This window comes from Crocodylus porosus, unplaced genomic scaffold, assembly GCF_001723895.1.
Source record: "Crocodylus porosus isolate Cpor-Errol unplaced genomic scaffold, CroPor_comp1, whole genome shotgun sequence".
NCBI classification, from domain to species: Eukaryota; Metazoa; Chordata; order Crocodylia; family Crocodylidae; genus Crocodylus; species Crocodylus porosus.
In genome coordinates this window covers 104,185,921-104,203,682 of record NW_017728943.1, presented here as the reverse complement: position 1 = coordinate 104,203,682, position 17,762 = coordinate 104,185,921, and the positions used below count along the sequence as shown (strand labels likewise).

Genomic DNA, 17,762 nt, shown 5'->3' with positions numbered 1-17,762 from the left:
GCCCACCAGAACCTCAGGTAAGGCTGCTGGGGCCAGCAAAGTTGCTGTCCCCAACCTCCCCCACCTCCCCCCCAGAGTAACCTGCAGCACAAGGCCATGCTACTTGTCCCCGGGAAACAAACATCCACGCTTGTCTGGATGTGCCCTCAGTGGCCAAAGTTGGAATGTAGTCTGGTAGTTCCTGGTTTATCCACTAAACCACAAGTGGCATGTGATGTATCCATGAGAGAGGAAGGAGAACTGTAGAAGGTAAGGCAGTGAACAGAAAGCACAGCAACAGTTGCAGTAAATAGAGCAGAGAGAAAAGAGTAGAGCAATGGGTACAGTCAAGAAAGCTGGGAGGAGAGAGAAAAGTAACACCTCAAGCAGGGGAAAGGGACTGGGTTGGCATCTGGGGAAGAGGATGGGGCTTATCTTATGGCATGCCTGCTAAAAAGGTTGCCTCCACTGGACTAAGCTATGCTGCAGCCGTAAAATTGAGAGCATATACACATGAATACCATTTGTATTTATGAATAACAATAATGTTTTCTTACAATGTTGCTGTATTAAATTCAGAGTTTCTTGGATTCTTGAAAAAGGAAACAATTTGTTAAAAAAAAAAAGCATTTGATGGATTGGATCTGTTATGTGTATGTGATTTCAGAGTGGAGAACAGGCCTCTTGGGTTTTATAATCTTACAAAAAAGACAAGAAGAATATTTATTCTGGTTCTTTTCCCAATGAAATCATGGGTGTGACACCTAAAATGAACTCGGCATCAAATGCTGCATCTCTTATAACAATGCCCAAGGGCCTCTGTAGAAGGCTTCCTGTACCAAAACAAGCTCAGGTCCATATATCTCATTACAATCTAAACTATATAAACACACAACATAATGACGGACATGAGAAAAGATGAGGGTTAATATTTCAGTACTTCATATTAGAGTGATCTATTACATAAATTGTGATATTTTTAAGTAGGGAATGATACAGAGCTAATGATACACAGTGGTAAATAACATAGGAAGAGAAGAAAATGATAGAAAAAGTACAGAAGAGATGGGATTTGATTCCTGCAGGGATACTGCAGGAAGGATATCTGTGTTCTGTGCATAGGGAGCAGCATGAATAAAGATTCCAAAAATCAGATGTGGTGAAGGGAACAAAGAAAAAAGCAGGATGAGAAGAAATGGCAGAATATAAGGACAAAAGAGGAACAGGATACCCAAGGGAGGAAGTACAGCGGACGTATGACCTCTGCCAAGCCAATAAATTTGACCTAATGTGGAAGGCATGAGACACACAAGGAAGGGACTTGGAGAAAAACGGTGATATTGACAGAACTGAGGGAGAAGACTCATGTGAGAGGAGTCAAGGAAAAGGAAGTAACATTAGGCCAGGTGAGAGAGAAACAATAAATGACATGGGACAGAAAGGGAGAGGCAGGTTTTTGAAAATTAAAGAGAGAAAAAAATGTTGATAAGAATCTCGTAGGGGAAAAGGAGGAGTGAAAAATACCCCTAGAATATCAACCTGAGTGATGGGCAAGAGAGAAGAACAGCCAACTCAGATTAGGAAAAGGGGATGGGGATAGAATTTAGAAGGAAATAAATGAATTTCAATTTTTGCTTTTTAGCTAAAAGAAGATCGGGGACATTTGTGAGGAACTACCAGTGACAGAGATAGACATAAGCCTAGAAGAGGAAGGGGATGGAGAATTAGATTGTGAGTTAACATTATAAGCATTGCGAGAAAGGCGGTGGGAATGAATGAAATTGCCCTGGAGGAAAGTTTACATGGAAAATGTAGAAAACCAAGTGCAAGCGTTAACTTACCTGTTTTCATTTCAGTATAGTGAGACAGTGATGCTCAGCCAGTGAGCTCACAAATGTCTGTATCTTATCAGGAGTCCAGAAAGCTAGACATCATGAAAGTTCCTGCCTTGACAGCAGTATAGCCAGCTGGAGAAGTTAGTAATCACCAAAAGGTTTGCTCTTGGCAACAGCACAAAGATTAGATGGGTTGAGCCATTAGAGTCATGAAGGCCTAACCAAAGCCTGCAACATTAAAGATACTGAGCTAGTGATCTCACAGAGCCTGTACAAGTCTAAATCAGTGGCCTCGGAGAAACCTTCTTGGATTCAGTCCAGCCACATAGAATAACTAAGCTAATAGTAAGCTCACAGTAGCCTATGTCATTAAAAAAAAAAAAACCAGTGAGGAAAAGGACCTCAGTCCATGAGGTCACAATAGGTAACCCTTAACAACAGAGCACCAGATAAATAAGCACAAGCTGGTGAAGTTAAAAGTCAGACCTTTGGGACATCAGCCCTGCAGGTTGTGCTTTCTGAGCCAGTAATCGCTATAGAGCCCTTGTTTGACTTTGCAGACCGCACAGCTTCACACCTCAACGTTTTTTTCTCCAGAGAAGGAATGAAGCAGTTGGGAGGAGGTAGGAGTTTTTTTAATTGTCTCAGACGTATGTCTAAATAAGAATATCTAGAGTTTGATAATAGTTAGGACTAGCATATAACTTTTGAAAGAAATATTAAATCTCATGCTTCAGCACTTAATCTAATCTCTCACTCAGGGGTAGGCAACCCCCGGCACGGGTGCCAGAGTGTGGCACTTGTAGGCATTTTGCTTGGCCCATGTGCCTCTGGGTGGATGGTGAGAAGGGACCAGGGCTACACAGTAACAGCAAGGATTGGGCCCCTCATAGCTCCCCCATCATCCACCCCTGGCACACCAACATCTTACAAGTTGAAGTTGTGGGTGTTTTCGGCACTGCATCCAAAAATATTGCTGACCCCTGCTCTAACTGCTAGAAATCTGGATTTTTTTCTTACCCCTCTCAAGCTTTTGGTGCTGGCCACTCTTGGAGACAGGATATTGGGCTTCCTGGACTACAGGTCATATCCAGCATAGAAACTACCAATGTTCCTATGTGTGTGTCTGCAAGAAATCAGGACAATTCAACCAGAAAGATCCAGACACAGTCAGAAAAGGTGGAGGATGTTTTCTAGGCATGGTCGCTATATATTTTTTCTCTGTATAGAAAGCCACTGTTATTGGCAAAACGCTGGGGAGAGTTTGTATACTCACAGTCTGGGACCAATCAGCTAATCAAAACCAGTGGCAAGGTAGGTTGTAAATCCAAGTGAACTCTATAGATCTGGCTGAGCATAACATAACTAGAAGTTGTGTCTGCTGTTAGGGATGAGTTTCATCTTATCAGGAGTCCAGCAAGCTAGACATCATGAAAGTTCCTGCCTTGACAGCTCTCCCCTCCCCCTGCTTCCTCATCTACGCTCACGAGACAGGGAAACACTATTAGTCATATTTTATAGCATAGAAATGTAAGTATATTCAGGCTACAAGAATAGATCATACTTCATATTTAAGTGACTAAGTGCACTTACGTAGCTGCCTAGTTGCAATTTTGGTGACTTACATATTGTCTGAATTTTATTTCCACTTGTAATAGAATAGGGTTGCCCAGGTATGCATGTAACTTTGAGGAGTAAAACAGAAGACAGGGAGGTGGGTCCTCCAAACTTTCAGCCTGATAGCCTAATGATTAGGATAGTTGCCCAGGAAGAAGGAGGGCCATCTTTTTGTTGCCAAAGTCATAAAACGTCTTCCCAATTTGCTTAGACGAGCAAAGCCAGGAGCAGAGATAGCAAAGATGAGGACAGAGCCAAGTGTGCCAATCTGTAAAGCAGGCAGAAGATGGGGGAGAGAAACAATGTTCAAGCATGAAATTGAGGGCAAAGTTGAGATCCATAAATAATGTAATCTGGTAATACCATGGGATCTCAGGCAGCTTTATTTATTGAATTGTTTCTAAAGCCTTTTGATATGCCTCAGTGCTTCCAATGAAGTAACCCTGCTAGCACTCTTAATAGCCCAGTCTCTCCACATGCCAAGCTGCCACTGATATCTCACCACATTCACAGTGTGTTCAGCACCTAGGCCTAACTGAGGGGATTTTCAATACAGAGTTAATTGGGGAAAGGGTATTTCTTGTATGAAGATAACTAGTTTTCATCTTAAAATACTTCATTGCTGAATGGCAAATCATCTGCCCATAAGGCTTTCTTTAAAACAAAAGAACAAATTATTTTAAGGCTTTCATTTTAATTCATATACAGTATGCTTAGATGTGCACATTGGCACTGTAAATTAAGCTGAATAGGTCTCCCCATCAAGCCATGGGAATAACTTAGCACATGGAGAGTTGAATTAGTCTTCTGACCTTTGGCATCTAAACTGCAATTTGAATCCCAGCATTGACAAAAATGTTTGGATTTGACATAAAAGAGACTTAGTCACGGTACATTTCCAGCTCTTGATTATGCCAAGCAGGAGGGCTATGTTGATGCCAAGAAACAGTGGTTGCCACTCCCCTGAGGGAAGGAAAAATGGATAGACCACTTCTGGCCCACACGCATTTACTGTATTTCAGACTTATGAGGCTGCCTTAATACATACTAAAAACTAGGGCACATGTAATTTAAAATCTCTGCCTCTACTCACCACTGGATAATTGTGCAAAAGAGACTCGGTCTCTTGCAGCAGGAACATGATCTGCAGAGTCATCCAAGAGTTTGGTGCCACCTCACCAGAATCCTTACCTCTTCTAAGTCTCCATCAGTTGAAACAAGCTGCAGACAATCAATTTAAGGATAATTGCCAGAAATTTCTTTAAAACAAACAACCAAAAGCAATTTTGTGGCTGAGTAGAGGTGCTGTTTTTTTTTTCTTTTCTGTATTTAACAAAGAACCATGAAACAATGAAGCTGAAGACCAATGTCACAATCCCACAACAAAAGGATTCTATTTAATTGATTTAGTACTAGTGAAAGGTGCTCAACTGTGAGCCTTAAAGGGTGTTTGAAGTCCCCATTTCTATAGAAATTTATGGTCACCAGCAGTTCAAGCATTCTCACACTGCCACAAAGAGGTTTCCCAGTTCTGGCTTGGGAAAAGTGGTAGCTGGACCCTGGCCTGTTCCCACTGAAGTCCCTGACTTAAGCAGGAAGCAAGAGCAAGTCCATTAGCTGAATAGCAGTGTTATTCTCCATCCTTTCAGGTTCTCCTTTGAGTTCACTAACAATGGTTAGTATTACTGCTACATGTGACTGAAATAGGATTTCACCAGAGACTACTCATTTATTTCAAATATGGCAACAGATATCCTTCAGACCTTTCAGGAGGAATATTCAAATTCAGTGATGAGTGAACAATGGGTATGACTAACTTAAGCACAAATCCCCACTGGAAAAAAAATCCACATCTTTTGCTTTAATATTCTCAAATATATATACTTTTAAATATTCTAAAACTTCTGAACTGTTAGCCATTTAAACAATAGTGTCTCTAAAGGGGGTAACAAGGGGTCTAGCAAAAATAGCAAAAATAGCCCGATTGGCACTGCAACTGCCACTGCCATATGCACTGCTGCTGCCTAGGTAAACCTCTGCATGTCAACTCCATTACCAAAATAAGCCACCTATTAAACCTACAGCTTTTCAATCTGTGAAAAAATATCCACGTTTAAATGAAAAAAATATCCCCCCCCCCCCAAATGCTAATGATTTGCATAGATTTAAGTGGAGCAGCTACATTCACGGTTCCCTTGTAGCCCACTGTATCACATGCTGTGGTTAAATCTCTACTCGCCTATGCCACTACAAATCTGGAGTACCTTCATTAACATCAAGGGAGTTACATCAGTGTGAGAGTAGAATGTAGGCTTTGGAAATGTGGAGAACTGCCCTCAGTGAGCAAGGGTTCTGGAAATATGACTCTAAAATTTTGGCAATACATACAATGACTCTGTAGTGCTGAGGAAAAGCATTCATAAACAACTATCATGACACTTGATTTATATGTGTAGTTTAAAACCTTCTAACACCACCCTGCATCCATGGTCTGCTATATAAAGATATGGAGACTTGAGGTGACTGGATTTTTTTTTCAATGAAATGAAGATTTGAAAACAAAGTGTTTATTGAGATTTCATAGATTTCATAGACATTAGGGCTGGAAGGGACCTCAAAGATCATCAAGTCCAGCCCCCTGTCCCAGGGGCAGGTAGTCAGCTGGGGTCAAAGGATCCCAGCAAGATACACATCCAAATGTTTCTTGAATAAGTCCAGAGTAGGTGCTTGCATCAATTCTGGAGAGAGTCTATTCCAGGCCTTGGGGGCTCAGACAGTAAATGAATTTTTTCTTATGTCCAGCCTAAAACGGTCTTGGAGGAGTTTATGACCCTTGTTTTTCCTTGGGGCACTGTGGTGAACAGACGTTCTCCCACATCCTGATGTAGACCCCTGCTGCAGCCTCACCAAGGCTGAGTACATTGGGAAGATGACATCCTGAGATTTACTTGAGAAGCATCTATGGATGAAAGCCAGATTTGTTGATGTTTCAACAAAGCATGTGTATGTGCAGATACCTGCATAAAAGTACACATCTGAACAGGCTTTAGCTCTTGGTAGATGGGGCACTGGGAAACCCAAGTTCAAAGCTTTGTTCTTGAAATAAGATAGGATGACATTATTTTGTCTTTAAAAAATCTTCAAGGGGTTTTGTTTTCATTGAAATCTAGAATTTCATTGAAATCCCTCTGTGGCCTAGTCACTCATTCTCCAGTCTGTATTTGTACATGCACTAATTCTATTCCAAGTGCAGCATCCTGCACTTGTCCTTGCTGAATCTCATTTGATTGTTTCCAATCAATTTTTGCAGCTTATCCAGGTGATCCTGGATCCTCGCCTACCCTCCAGAGTATCTTCAACACCACACAACTTAGGGTTGGCCGCGTATTTACTGAATGTACTCTCAATTCTGTCACCCAAATCATTAATGAAGACATTTAACAATACTTGACCTAGGACAGACCACTAGGGAACCGCACTTGATACCTTCTCCCAATTAAGCATTAAGCCATTAATGACTACCCCTTGAGTATGATGATCCAACCAGTTATGTATCCACCTTATATTACTTCTTTCTGGTCTGTATTTTCTTAGCTTGTTAATGAGAATGTAATTGGAGACAATATCAAAAGCAGCTGGAGCCGTTCAAGGTATATCACATCTGCTGCTCTCCTCCCATCCAGAGAGCCTGTCACTTTATCATAGAAAGCAATTACATTGGTCAGATATGACTTGCTGTTTTTGACTCCGTGCTGCCTGTTTCTGATCACCTTGTTCTCCTTTACGTGCTACAGAGTAAAGTCTTTAAGGACATGCTCCATGATGTTTCTAGGTTGGGAGGTCTCCATTATACCACGACCTGAACAGAATTCTCTCTCTACCCCTCGACCCGAATCCATGCCCAATTTCACTTTTAAGCTATCTGTCTCAGATATGCTGAATGGCATACATCAGGGATGCTTTACAGCAACTACCTTGGCCTACTTGAAAGTTTGGTGCATATAGGGTAGGAACAAGTGGACAGGGCAGACTTCTCAGCAGTGCAGACTTGCCTTCATGGCCCATGCATAGCTCTAAACCTGTGAGCTGTCCATTTGGACACCAGAGGAACTATCATGTGAGTAGTTATTCACAAGATTGAAACTTTCCAAGATTTAAGTCCTAATGATTTAGAGCTATACTCCTATACTCCTTTTCCCAAGATATGGGAAGAAAAATTTGACGCAAGATTTTGTATCATTTGTATGTGAGTGAGTAATGCACCAGTTCTCATGTTTATAAAATCCCTCTTCTCAAGACTCAACTAAAATACTGTGAGTGACTTTTGAATATGCTAGGACAGCACTTTGAATATATTTCATCAGAATAAATGTCATGACCTTGGACAAGCTATCTAACCTCTTTTCAAATTGTATATTAGTAAAACTATTGCCTCTTGTGGGGTCATACAAAAAGCAGCAGGAGCAAGTGAGGAAGATTCTTCTGTCTTAGGACTCTCATACTTGAAGCAATCTTAGTTTGTTTTTGTAGTAGGAGGGAACACTGTTGCCCAAGTCAAGAGTATTCCTCACATGTGCCTATTCCCTACCCCTGTGATAGATGGACATATGGAATTTCTGCTACATATGGGGAGAGTTCCATAGATGGGCATGGTACTACCAGTCCCCAACACTCATAGAGGCTTGTCCTGGGACTAAACACAGACACAATTTATCCTAGGACTAATGCAATATCTGTTCCTAGCCAATGAGGATTATAATCTGAAGTAGGCTGTTAAAAAGGTACAAAAATATAACCTTCCTGGGCTGATCATCAGGGGTCCCGGTTTTCTCTGTTTAACAATCACATGTTCTCTGATACAAACATTCAAAATCCATGTTTTTCTGTGATTAAAATAGAACACCATTATATATATAGGTATATATATATTGAACACAGTGCTTTATTGGTACATTTACAAATTTAAAACAATTTGGAAGCCTCAGTTGCAATAATTAAATAAATTCTAAATACCTGTACATTTTGGCATTTGATTTTGGGTTTTTCATCATGGAATATCAGAGCTCCCCCAGGCCCCTTGCCTCACCAGGATGCAGTTCCAGCTGGAGTTGTCCTCCACCACTGCTTTGTGGTGCTGAGCAACCCTGATATGCTGGTGTCCTGCCCATGCCATTACCCCTCACTTCCAACTCACCTCACCCTTCCCCTGGTAGCCATGTGCATGGGTACATGTACTTGACTTCCCTTCTCCCACTCCACACAGCTCCTTTCAGGCTGGAACTCTGCTAGCCTGCAAGGGGAAACCCGCTATTTCTCACATTTCTCACAATCCATGCTTTTCTCCTCAAAATGAGAAAATCCAGGTTTTACCACATTTTTCCATGGCAAACTGAAAATCCAGATCCCTACTGATCATGGAAGAGAATAATTCTTATCCCTCAGAACCCAAATCTATCCATGATGGGTCTACCATGTCTTAACCATAACCTCCTAGGTGGCTTCTAATCATGCAGAGGAGCCTTCTGGGGGCTCTAATTATGGTGCATCTGTGTTGTGGAGGCAGTTGACCTTATCTTCAAAGCAAGAAGAGTGAAAATTGTGTGCAGGGAGGACCCTGTATACATAGTGTTCAGGGGTTCAGTCAGTCCTCCAGGATTTGACCTGGAGTTTGCAGTCTGTGTCTTACAAAGTTAACACATATTCATATAGCCAGCTAGTTTTCTCAATATGTGCATCCAATGAAAACCCATAATTACACACTGTGATTGAAAAAAATGCCTAGAATAATAGCAACACAGTGGGAGGCAGTAGGGCATTCTAGACGTTAGCACACGAATGACTAGACCAGATTTTAAAATCCCCATTCCTTCAAATGTTCTTTCTCAGGGTATTAAATTGTCAAAGGAAATCCTCAGATGTTCCACTTCCTTCCTAAGTTCTGATTCCTTAAAAAGATTAGATGCTTCCAATGGTTTTTTTTTTTTAAACCTTGAAAACCTGCATTTTCCATAGTTTTCCTGCTTTACCTTGTGTTCAGTGAGATTTAAACAACTGATAAAATTTATTCTTGGAAAAGCCTGGACTTTATGTGACAATAGAGCATCTTGATCTGTGAAGATACACTCCTCCTCAAAGCTGGCAAAATCCTAGCACCTTTAGGGATTCTGATGCTAACAGTTCTAAGCCAAGGGTGTCAAGTTAAATTGATGCAAAAAGCCAAATTCTGCTTTTGGTTATGGGCTCATACAGATATTTCAGATCTATTGCCCTCTCCATCCATAGCAGAAAACCACTGATATGAAGGAAATGTTTTCATGGAGCTAAAGTTTGGAATCTGGCCTTTGTAGAGCAAATAAGAAACAATAAAAATCCAGCGGGTAGGTTATTTTCACATTCAAGATGAGTAGAAAAATGTGCCCCCTCTGATTCACCTGTTCTTTATTTTACATCCTTCCCAACCCTCTTTTCAGCATTTCTCTCCCTCTTCCTTATCTTTTTCTCTCATATTGATTTCCTTGCAGCAGTTCTCATATCCAGGGCTTTCTCCCACTGTATTTCATCTATTTAAATGATCAGCAACACAATTAATGATGACATCAAAGGGTTATTGTGTTGGCAGTTCAGTGAGATTAATAGGGGACCAGGGACTTCATGCCTTCATGGGTCATTGTTTCAGGCTGCTTGTAGTTTCAGGGGCATTGCGTTAGTTTCTCTTTAATTCTCATTTGGAGGGTTTTCACCAAAGTCCAAAGGGCTTCAACATCTACTTTTACTTCCAAATGAAAACTGAGATACTGTATGATTTGAGCATGTCATTTAGGCTACGTGGCCGCATGTATAGATGGCTTCCTTTCCTCCTGACTCCACCACTAACAAAAAAACCCAAAACAAAACCCTGCCCACTTTCTTCTTGTGGGGGCAGCAGCCAGGGCTCCACTCAGGGTGTCAGTATCAGAAGAGCCCAAGCAGTGTTTTGGAGGGTCATTCAGAACAAATCCAAATCAATTGGGAACTCTCCTGAACCATCTGTTTGAATAATTGCCTGTCTACGGTATATTCCAGTGGGAGTGAGTGGCAAGGGTTATTTTGTTGGTGATGGACTTGGGATTCAAACACAAGCTATATCAATATTCGCATAAATATAAATTGCAGGACAGATGCAGTTCATGGGTTGTATCCTTGCACGTGCTACTGGCAAAGTAAATGTAGCTTCTTTTGCTTTCTTACCCTTTCATCCTCCATGGAACATCACTTCCATCTTCACCTTCTTCAATCTCTTAAATCACTGTTGCCATCCTCTTGGCTCTCTCAGGCTTCTCCCCCAAGGAGCTGGAGAGCCCTCCTATTTGATCAACATCTCTTCCCATTATCAACTTGTCATCACTTATCCACAAATGCACTTCCCTGTCCACATCCTCTTTGGCTTTGGTGCTGGTTCTTCTCATGGAGAAATTGTTGAGCAATCATTTTGGAAATTACAGCCAAACCCTCTAGATCTCAAATTGTTCATGCACTTTGACCCTGTCCTTCCTACTTTTGACACATCTCCACTCTGCTATCTCACTAGACTAGCAGCTAATGTGTCTCTCTTCTGTGTGTGCTCACCAGCATACTGACCCAATTAGCCGTGCCCATATTACTATATTAGGGTTCATGTAACATGCAGCTCTATGCATTCTGCAGACTAGACAAGAAAGCATGTGGCATGCATCCCCCCCACCTCTTTTCAGTATACTTTTCTTGAAGTAGCATCAGCCGTACATGACTAGTCACATCTGCATGCAGATTAACTGGCTTTTTCCTTTGTTTGACCTCTCTCAGCTATTGCTCCCCATGACAGAGACAGGCACAGGAATATCTGTGAGCAATATTCTCAATATCAACAAAGCAACATTTTTAACAAAAACCAACATAGGGTGGATATGTTAAACAGAGGACATCCTTGACTTCTTCAGTCATTTCAGCGCTACCCTGAAAACAAAATTCCCAGAGTACACTGTTTTCTGAAAAAGCAAAGCTAGAAGCATAAGTAACATTTGGAGACTCAGTGCAACCACTGGCTCACCACCTTCCACAGCACAAAGCAAATAATCTCATGTTACCCTGCACAAATAAATATATCATAATCAGTTAGAAAGTTCTGCGGATACTCAAAACACGTATAGTACAAGCCACTACAAATCAACTTCAACCACTAAAGGAAAACATTCTTCCAATCAAATACTTTGGGGAATTTTTTTCTTTCATACACTGGGTGTTTGGAGTGGTAATGTTTCAATCTAGTATAGCATGCAATTACCTTAGAAAAACCTACTGTAGCTTAGCTTAGTCCCTGACATTGCTGACCACAATATCATCTTGATCATCACAAGATTTCAGGGTTGGAACAGAAAAAAAGAGATGGGAATGTTGAGAGCCATATTCTTTCTGCTAGAATAAACTGGCCCAGCCCCAGTCAAAGCCCATGGAGTTTTGGTCATTCACACAAGAAACATTATGGCCCTACATAATGTTTAGGTGCAGGTTTTTGACTAAAGCATGCCATTGGTCAAACTGATGCCCATTGAATTAATGCAGTTAGTCTGCATTTACAATAACAGATGTAACAGACATTGAAGGGTTGCTTTCCTGACCGGACATCATCCCAACAGAGACACTGTCCTGCGGCAAAGGAAGTCAGTCCAAATGGGGAGCCTGTACTCAGTGCAAAATTAAGCTGTCCTGGATAGGGACATCTTGAAAAGAGGAAAAGAATGGAAAAATCCCAGCCAGGGGTTTGAAATGAGAGAGGACAGATAAGGGAGAGCCCATGAAAATCCCAACCTCTGGAATGGCTGGGGGGGTTTCTTTAAAAGTGGGGAGTTTTCCCACATAGGGAGAGGGAGAGGGGGAGAGAAGGGTGCATGCTGCAAGGAGGGGGCTGTGCAGGCCTGGCTGCAGTGACTCGTCCCACTCCTGGAGCCCACTGGACCTGTGGTTAGCTGCTGACCGGTCACAGGAGCGTGTGAATTTGCTTGTGGGGAAGCAAGCCCCAGTTAGCGTGTGTGTGTAATTCAAGGGAGGGGTGTGAAGCTACGGAAGTCCAGTGCAGTGCATTCCAGTGCTCAGACAAGAGGATCTAGTGCCAGTTCATCAATGTGTGTGTATGACCTAAAGAGAGGGGCACAGGCTGCAGGAGCCAAACCCAGTACACGCATGTATCTGCCTTAGCCTGCAGCCTGAGCTCCATGGCCCACTGTGCAGCAGCCGTGGGCTGGGGCAGAGTACATTGTGTGTTGCAGGGACCCAGATGCAGGAGCAGTTGCCAGCAGTGTAGTGACACCTGGGCCAGTGTGGGAGGACCCCAGCCACGAAGGACCTGCCACAATGCCGGTGGGAGAAGCTGGGGATTGTGCATTAATTTTTGTGCATAAAGGTCATTAGTACTGTTTGTAAATAAGTATTCAATAACTCATGTTGTAAATATTAAGCAATGCATTTATTAGGGTTTCAACGTCTAATTATTGTTTATGCTTCTCCTTTAACCTATATCACACCTGCAAGGTTATCAGTTTGTGAACCTCATAGACACCCAAGTGACTATCTCCATACCACCAGTGCTCCTTTTGCGTAGTATATATAGAATTATTTTGGTAGCAATTTGTAACGTGTATCTGCTTTAGTTATATCGTATTCTGTATATAATTGAATTGTATATAAGTAAATGGTTGTAAATAATTATCTCATTCGTAGCATAGGATTTGTAAGTGTAAAAGGGCCCCCCTTGCTGGAAAGTCCCAATTCAGCTCCTAGGAGAGCCAAGTGACTCTTACACTACTGGGCACCCTAGGATTCCAGCACTCAGATGTGGCATGCAGGTAGTAGCATGTGCCAGCATTACACATATAAAAGAGCAGAATTTGGCTCTCTCAGAAATGGAATCAGGTAATTTCATAAGTCGCCAAGCAGTCTGTGACGTGTGGAGTGTTGTTTGTTTGTTTAGTGTGTTTGTGCTCATATCTCTTTTTGAAGCCTGTAATATACTTACAGGTTTTTTTTAAGTCCCAAAATACCACAACAAAAGTTGTTTAACAGTATTTCCAACCTGGCCAACAATAAATGAGTCCTCAGAATCCCACAAGAAAGTCTGATTTATAGATCTTCTGAAACAAAGGGCGATAGGAGTCAGATAAACTAAACATCTTCAGGGTACTTATCTGAACCAAATTGCTATATCATTGGACTGTCATACATGGCAAAAAGGACCACAAGACAAAAAGCAGAGAAAACAAAAAATCATGGGCGACTGGTGCACATGCAAATATTGCCCTACCTAACATGAGCGCCCAAGGAGGATTAAGAACAACATATGTCCCCCTTCCAATCACCAGCACATTGCAGAATTTCCCAGAAAAAAGCTTGTTCATTTCAGTGTATTTATTTTTAGAATTTTTTTTAACTTGCTGCTTAGACAGCTTAGAAGCCCAGAGATTGTCAAGACTGTAATGTTAACCCTGAGCCTTTGGAATGCATAAACCAACATTTCAACAGAAGGATTTATTTGACGGGGAGAATGCTGGATTTGTTAGGTGCAGACAGATGTCTATGACACCTGCAGAGCTTTAATACTCTGGTGATGGTAACTGTAAACCCATGCATAGTAAGAGACAGAGAAAATATGCAAAACATGACACCACTATGAGTCCTGCAGCAGCTCATGAGCTGTAGATGACAGTCACTGCTTTCTTAACAGTGTGTAGAGCCACTGTTTTAAAACCTGAGCATACGCAGCTTTAAGCACAATTTGTTGAAATAGTGGTGAATTCAGTTTGTCCTTGTCTACTCTTGCAACTTAACCACACTAATTTATGGCTCAGCTAACCTCAATACTGTCAGCCACGATCAGCTTATGGTTTAATTTTAAATAGCAGGGACCATCTATGATTTTTTCAAGAATAATGCTGATATATTCTGAGTTTTTTTCAGTCTGAATAACTGTAATGTCAGACTGGCCATACTGTAGTTGAAATACTTCTGTCAGTCCTCCCTGATCCAGCAGTGTACCAGCAGTTCCAGGAAATTCCCCAGAATGCACTACTTCTGAATCTGAGCTGGGATCTACAAAATAGGAACCTATGAGACACTGCAACTGAAAGGATGTAGAATAGTGGTAAGGTGGATGTGGGAAAAACCTGCAATGATACTCCAACCAATTCAGGATGCTTTGTATGAATGCACACTGAACAATTTGTGCTTAAACCAGTTGAGTACAACCAGTTCAGCTGAAAACAGTACATTTCTCGAGTGCACACAATGTCTCAGTCAGAAAGTTACAATGGGTGGGGGGATGTGCTTTAATGGACAAAGCACTTTGAATGACGTCAGATTAAGGCATAAATCCATATTCCTCTGTCTGAGTTTTAGGACCTTTGAATCAGGTGATGACATCAGAATCTGAACTTTCAGTTGAAACAGCATGCCAACTAATCATGGTTTGAAAGAAAAACCTGTAAATGTAACCAAGGGGTAACTGATGCAATGATATTGGCTTGAATCAACAGAACAACAGATCTGTGGGGTGAGATATCCTATTCATCTTAAAGGATGCTAATTTTGAAACCCACTGCTCTCAGGAACCCTGCCAATGATGCTAAGGGAAAGTAGACCCTAAGTAGAGAGTAGTGCCAACTCATTTTGGAGCTGTGGATTTGTGCCTCCACATTTACAGAGACCTGTTCTTGATTGGGTGGCAGTTGGGTATCCCCTCCATGTTCACAGACTTCAAACTGCCTGAAGAGTGAGAGCTATGCTCCACAAAGGAAGACCCAACATGCTCCAAAACAAATGATTGTGGTCCCCACAAACCCAGTGGGAAGCTTTTGTGTGCTTGAGCCTGAAGCACATTGTGTGCCAGAGCTCTGGAATGCCCTGACCAGACAATGCTATTGGTATGTCTATTGGAAGGAAGATCTGTAAATCCCTTGTAATATTTCAGCTCAAGTATGTATACACTACTCCCTCCCTATTCATTACACATTGCGTAAGTGAATACAGTGGAATTCTCCTGTAGTGAAGTGTATGTTAGGATTCTTTCCCCTCCCTCCAAGCACTGTGCAATATGCAGTTACACTATAATGGAACAGGACTTAACTGGCAAAAGATCTCCCACTAGTAGCAGAGACTTCCTTTAATCCTTGCATATGCAGAAACAAAGATATCTGCAGGAAGGACTTACCTTCAGTTCCTTCGGGGAGCAGCTATACCAAGACCTATAAAGTTGCTTTTCATTCCCCTTGCCTACTTTGAGAACAACAGTAGAAAAAGTAAATGACGTCAATGATCTGGAAGATGGGATGCAGTGCACCCTTAGCAAGTTTGCAGATGACGCCAAGAAGTGGGGGAGTAGTAGATACACTCATGGGTAGGGCAAGGATTCAGAGACAAATTGGAGGATTGAATAAAGAGAAATCTCTTGAGGTTCAGTAAGGAGAAGTGCAAAGTCCTGTACTTAGGACAGAACAATCCCATGTACTGGTACAGGCTGGGGACCAACTGGTTAAACAGCAGTTCTGCAAAAAAAGACCTCAGGGTTACAGTGAGCAATAAATTGAATATGAACTGACAGTGTGCCCTTGTTGCCAAAAAGGCTAACGGCATACTGGTTTGCATTAGTAGTAGTGTTGCCAACAGATTGAGAGAAGTGATTCTTCCCCTCTGTTCAGCTCTGGTGCTGGTAAGGCCACATCTGGAGTACTGTGTCCAGTTTTGGGTCCCCCATAACAGAAAGTATGTGGAAAGAGTCCAGGGGAGAGCAACAAAAATGGCTAGGGGGCTGAGACACATGACTTATGAGGAGAGGCTGAAGGAACGGGATTTATTTATCCTGCAGAAGAGAAGACTGAGCATGTATTTGATAGCAGCCTTCACCTACCTGAAGGGTGGTTCCAAAGAGGATGGAGCTAGACTGTTCTCAGTGCTGGCAGATGACAACAAGTAGCAATGGTCTCAAATTGCAGCAAGAGAAGTTTAAGCTAGATATTAGAAAATCTTTCTCATGAGGAGGGTAGGAAAGCACTGGAACAGGTTACCCAGAGAGGTCATGGAATTTCCATCCTTGGAGGTTTTTAAGACCCAAGTGGACAAGCCCTGGCTGGAATGATATAGTTCAGGGGTTCTCAATTCCCTGGGCTGCAGCCCAGTGCCAGACTGTGGTAGGTGAGCTGTTGATCCATAGCACAGTCAGCTGCTGAACTGGAAGTGGCCACGGACCAGAAAACTGCAGCAGAACTGGGTGGAGAGGCCATGGCTCCTTCTGCAGGGCCCATGACAGTGCAGACTTTGCCCCCCACCCCCTCACCCAAGGGGTGGGGGTATCCTTACATGTCTGCTGGCTGGAAATTCCAGCCACAGTTGGCTCTGACTGCGGGGCCATGGTTTGCGTAACTGCAACCAATTCCGGGCCACGGTTTGCCAGGTCACAGCATAAAAACTTTGGGAACCCCTGGTCTAGTTGGTGCTGGTCCTGCTTTGAGCAGGGGGATGGACTGCATGAGTACTTCCTGAAGTCCCTTCCAGCCCTAATTTTCTATGATACTATGACATATGCATGAATGCTGCATGCCACCAGAGGCTGGGGGGCATGGTGAGCTCTCACAGGCGGCAGCAGCGCTGTCGTGGCAGGGGCATGGCAGCGGTGAGCAGCAAGCTCTCATAGGTGGCCACAAGACTGCAAGCGGTGCGGGGGGGGATGGTGAGCACTGACTGGTGGACAGCAACCAGTCACAGATGCTGCTGGCAGAGTTAGAGGCAGCCAGCACCAATTAGGGACTGCCTGCAGACAGTGCTGGTGGTGTCATCAGCGAGGTGGGGGAGGGGCGAGTGATGGCTGCCCACAGGCGCTAGCAGCTTCGGCTAAGCTTTTTGCAGGGGGTGCACCATCAAGCTCAGGGGATGCGTGTGCACCTGTGTGCACCCCCTACCCATCACCAGTGGACATACGTGTGTGTCTTCACAGAGTCAGCATTCTGTCACATTCTACTGCTTCCCTCCCCCCCCCCAGTTAAAATGCAAAAACTGACATTAATAGTGCTTTCATGTTGGGTGATTTTGGCTCATCTGGGGTTATAAGCTAAAAGCCCAGTGAGGTTTTCACCTGTGCTTGTAACACTCCAACTTTCCACATGTCCAGAAAAGGACACATGCATTCTCTGACAGCTCTTTTGGAAAGAATCACAGAGCATCTCTGCCTCTTCAGTCATGAAGAACATTGTATATGTGCACACAAGTCCTAGGGACACATAGTGGAGAGTATTCTAATATAATAAAAGGCTTAGTCTGTATGTCTTTCTGTAT

General features: G+C 42.7%; 1 long non-coding RNA gene across 1 annotated transcript; it reads left to right on the top strand.

The window, feature by feature from the left end:
* The first annotated feature begins 656 nt into the window (after positions 1–656).
* LOC109319282 lies at positions 657–16,094 on the top strand. Its single transcript, XR_002103460.1, has 4 exons — positions 657–667; positions 1,134–1,138; positions 3,473–3,478; positions 15,992–16,094. It is a non-coding gene; the product is annotated as an uncharacterized LOC109319282 (long non-coding RNA).
* Positions 16,095–17,762: the final 1,668 nt, after the last annotated feature.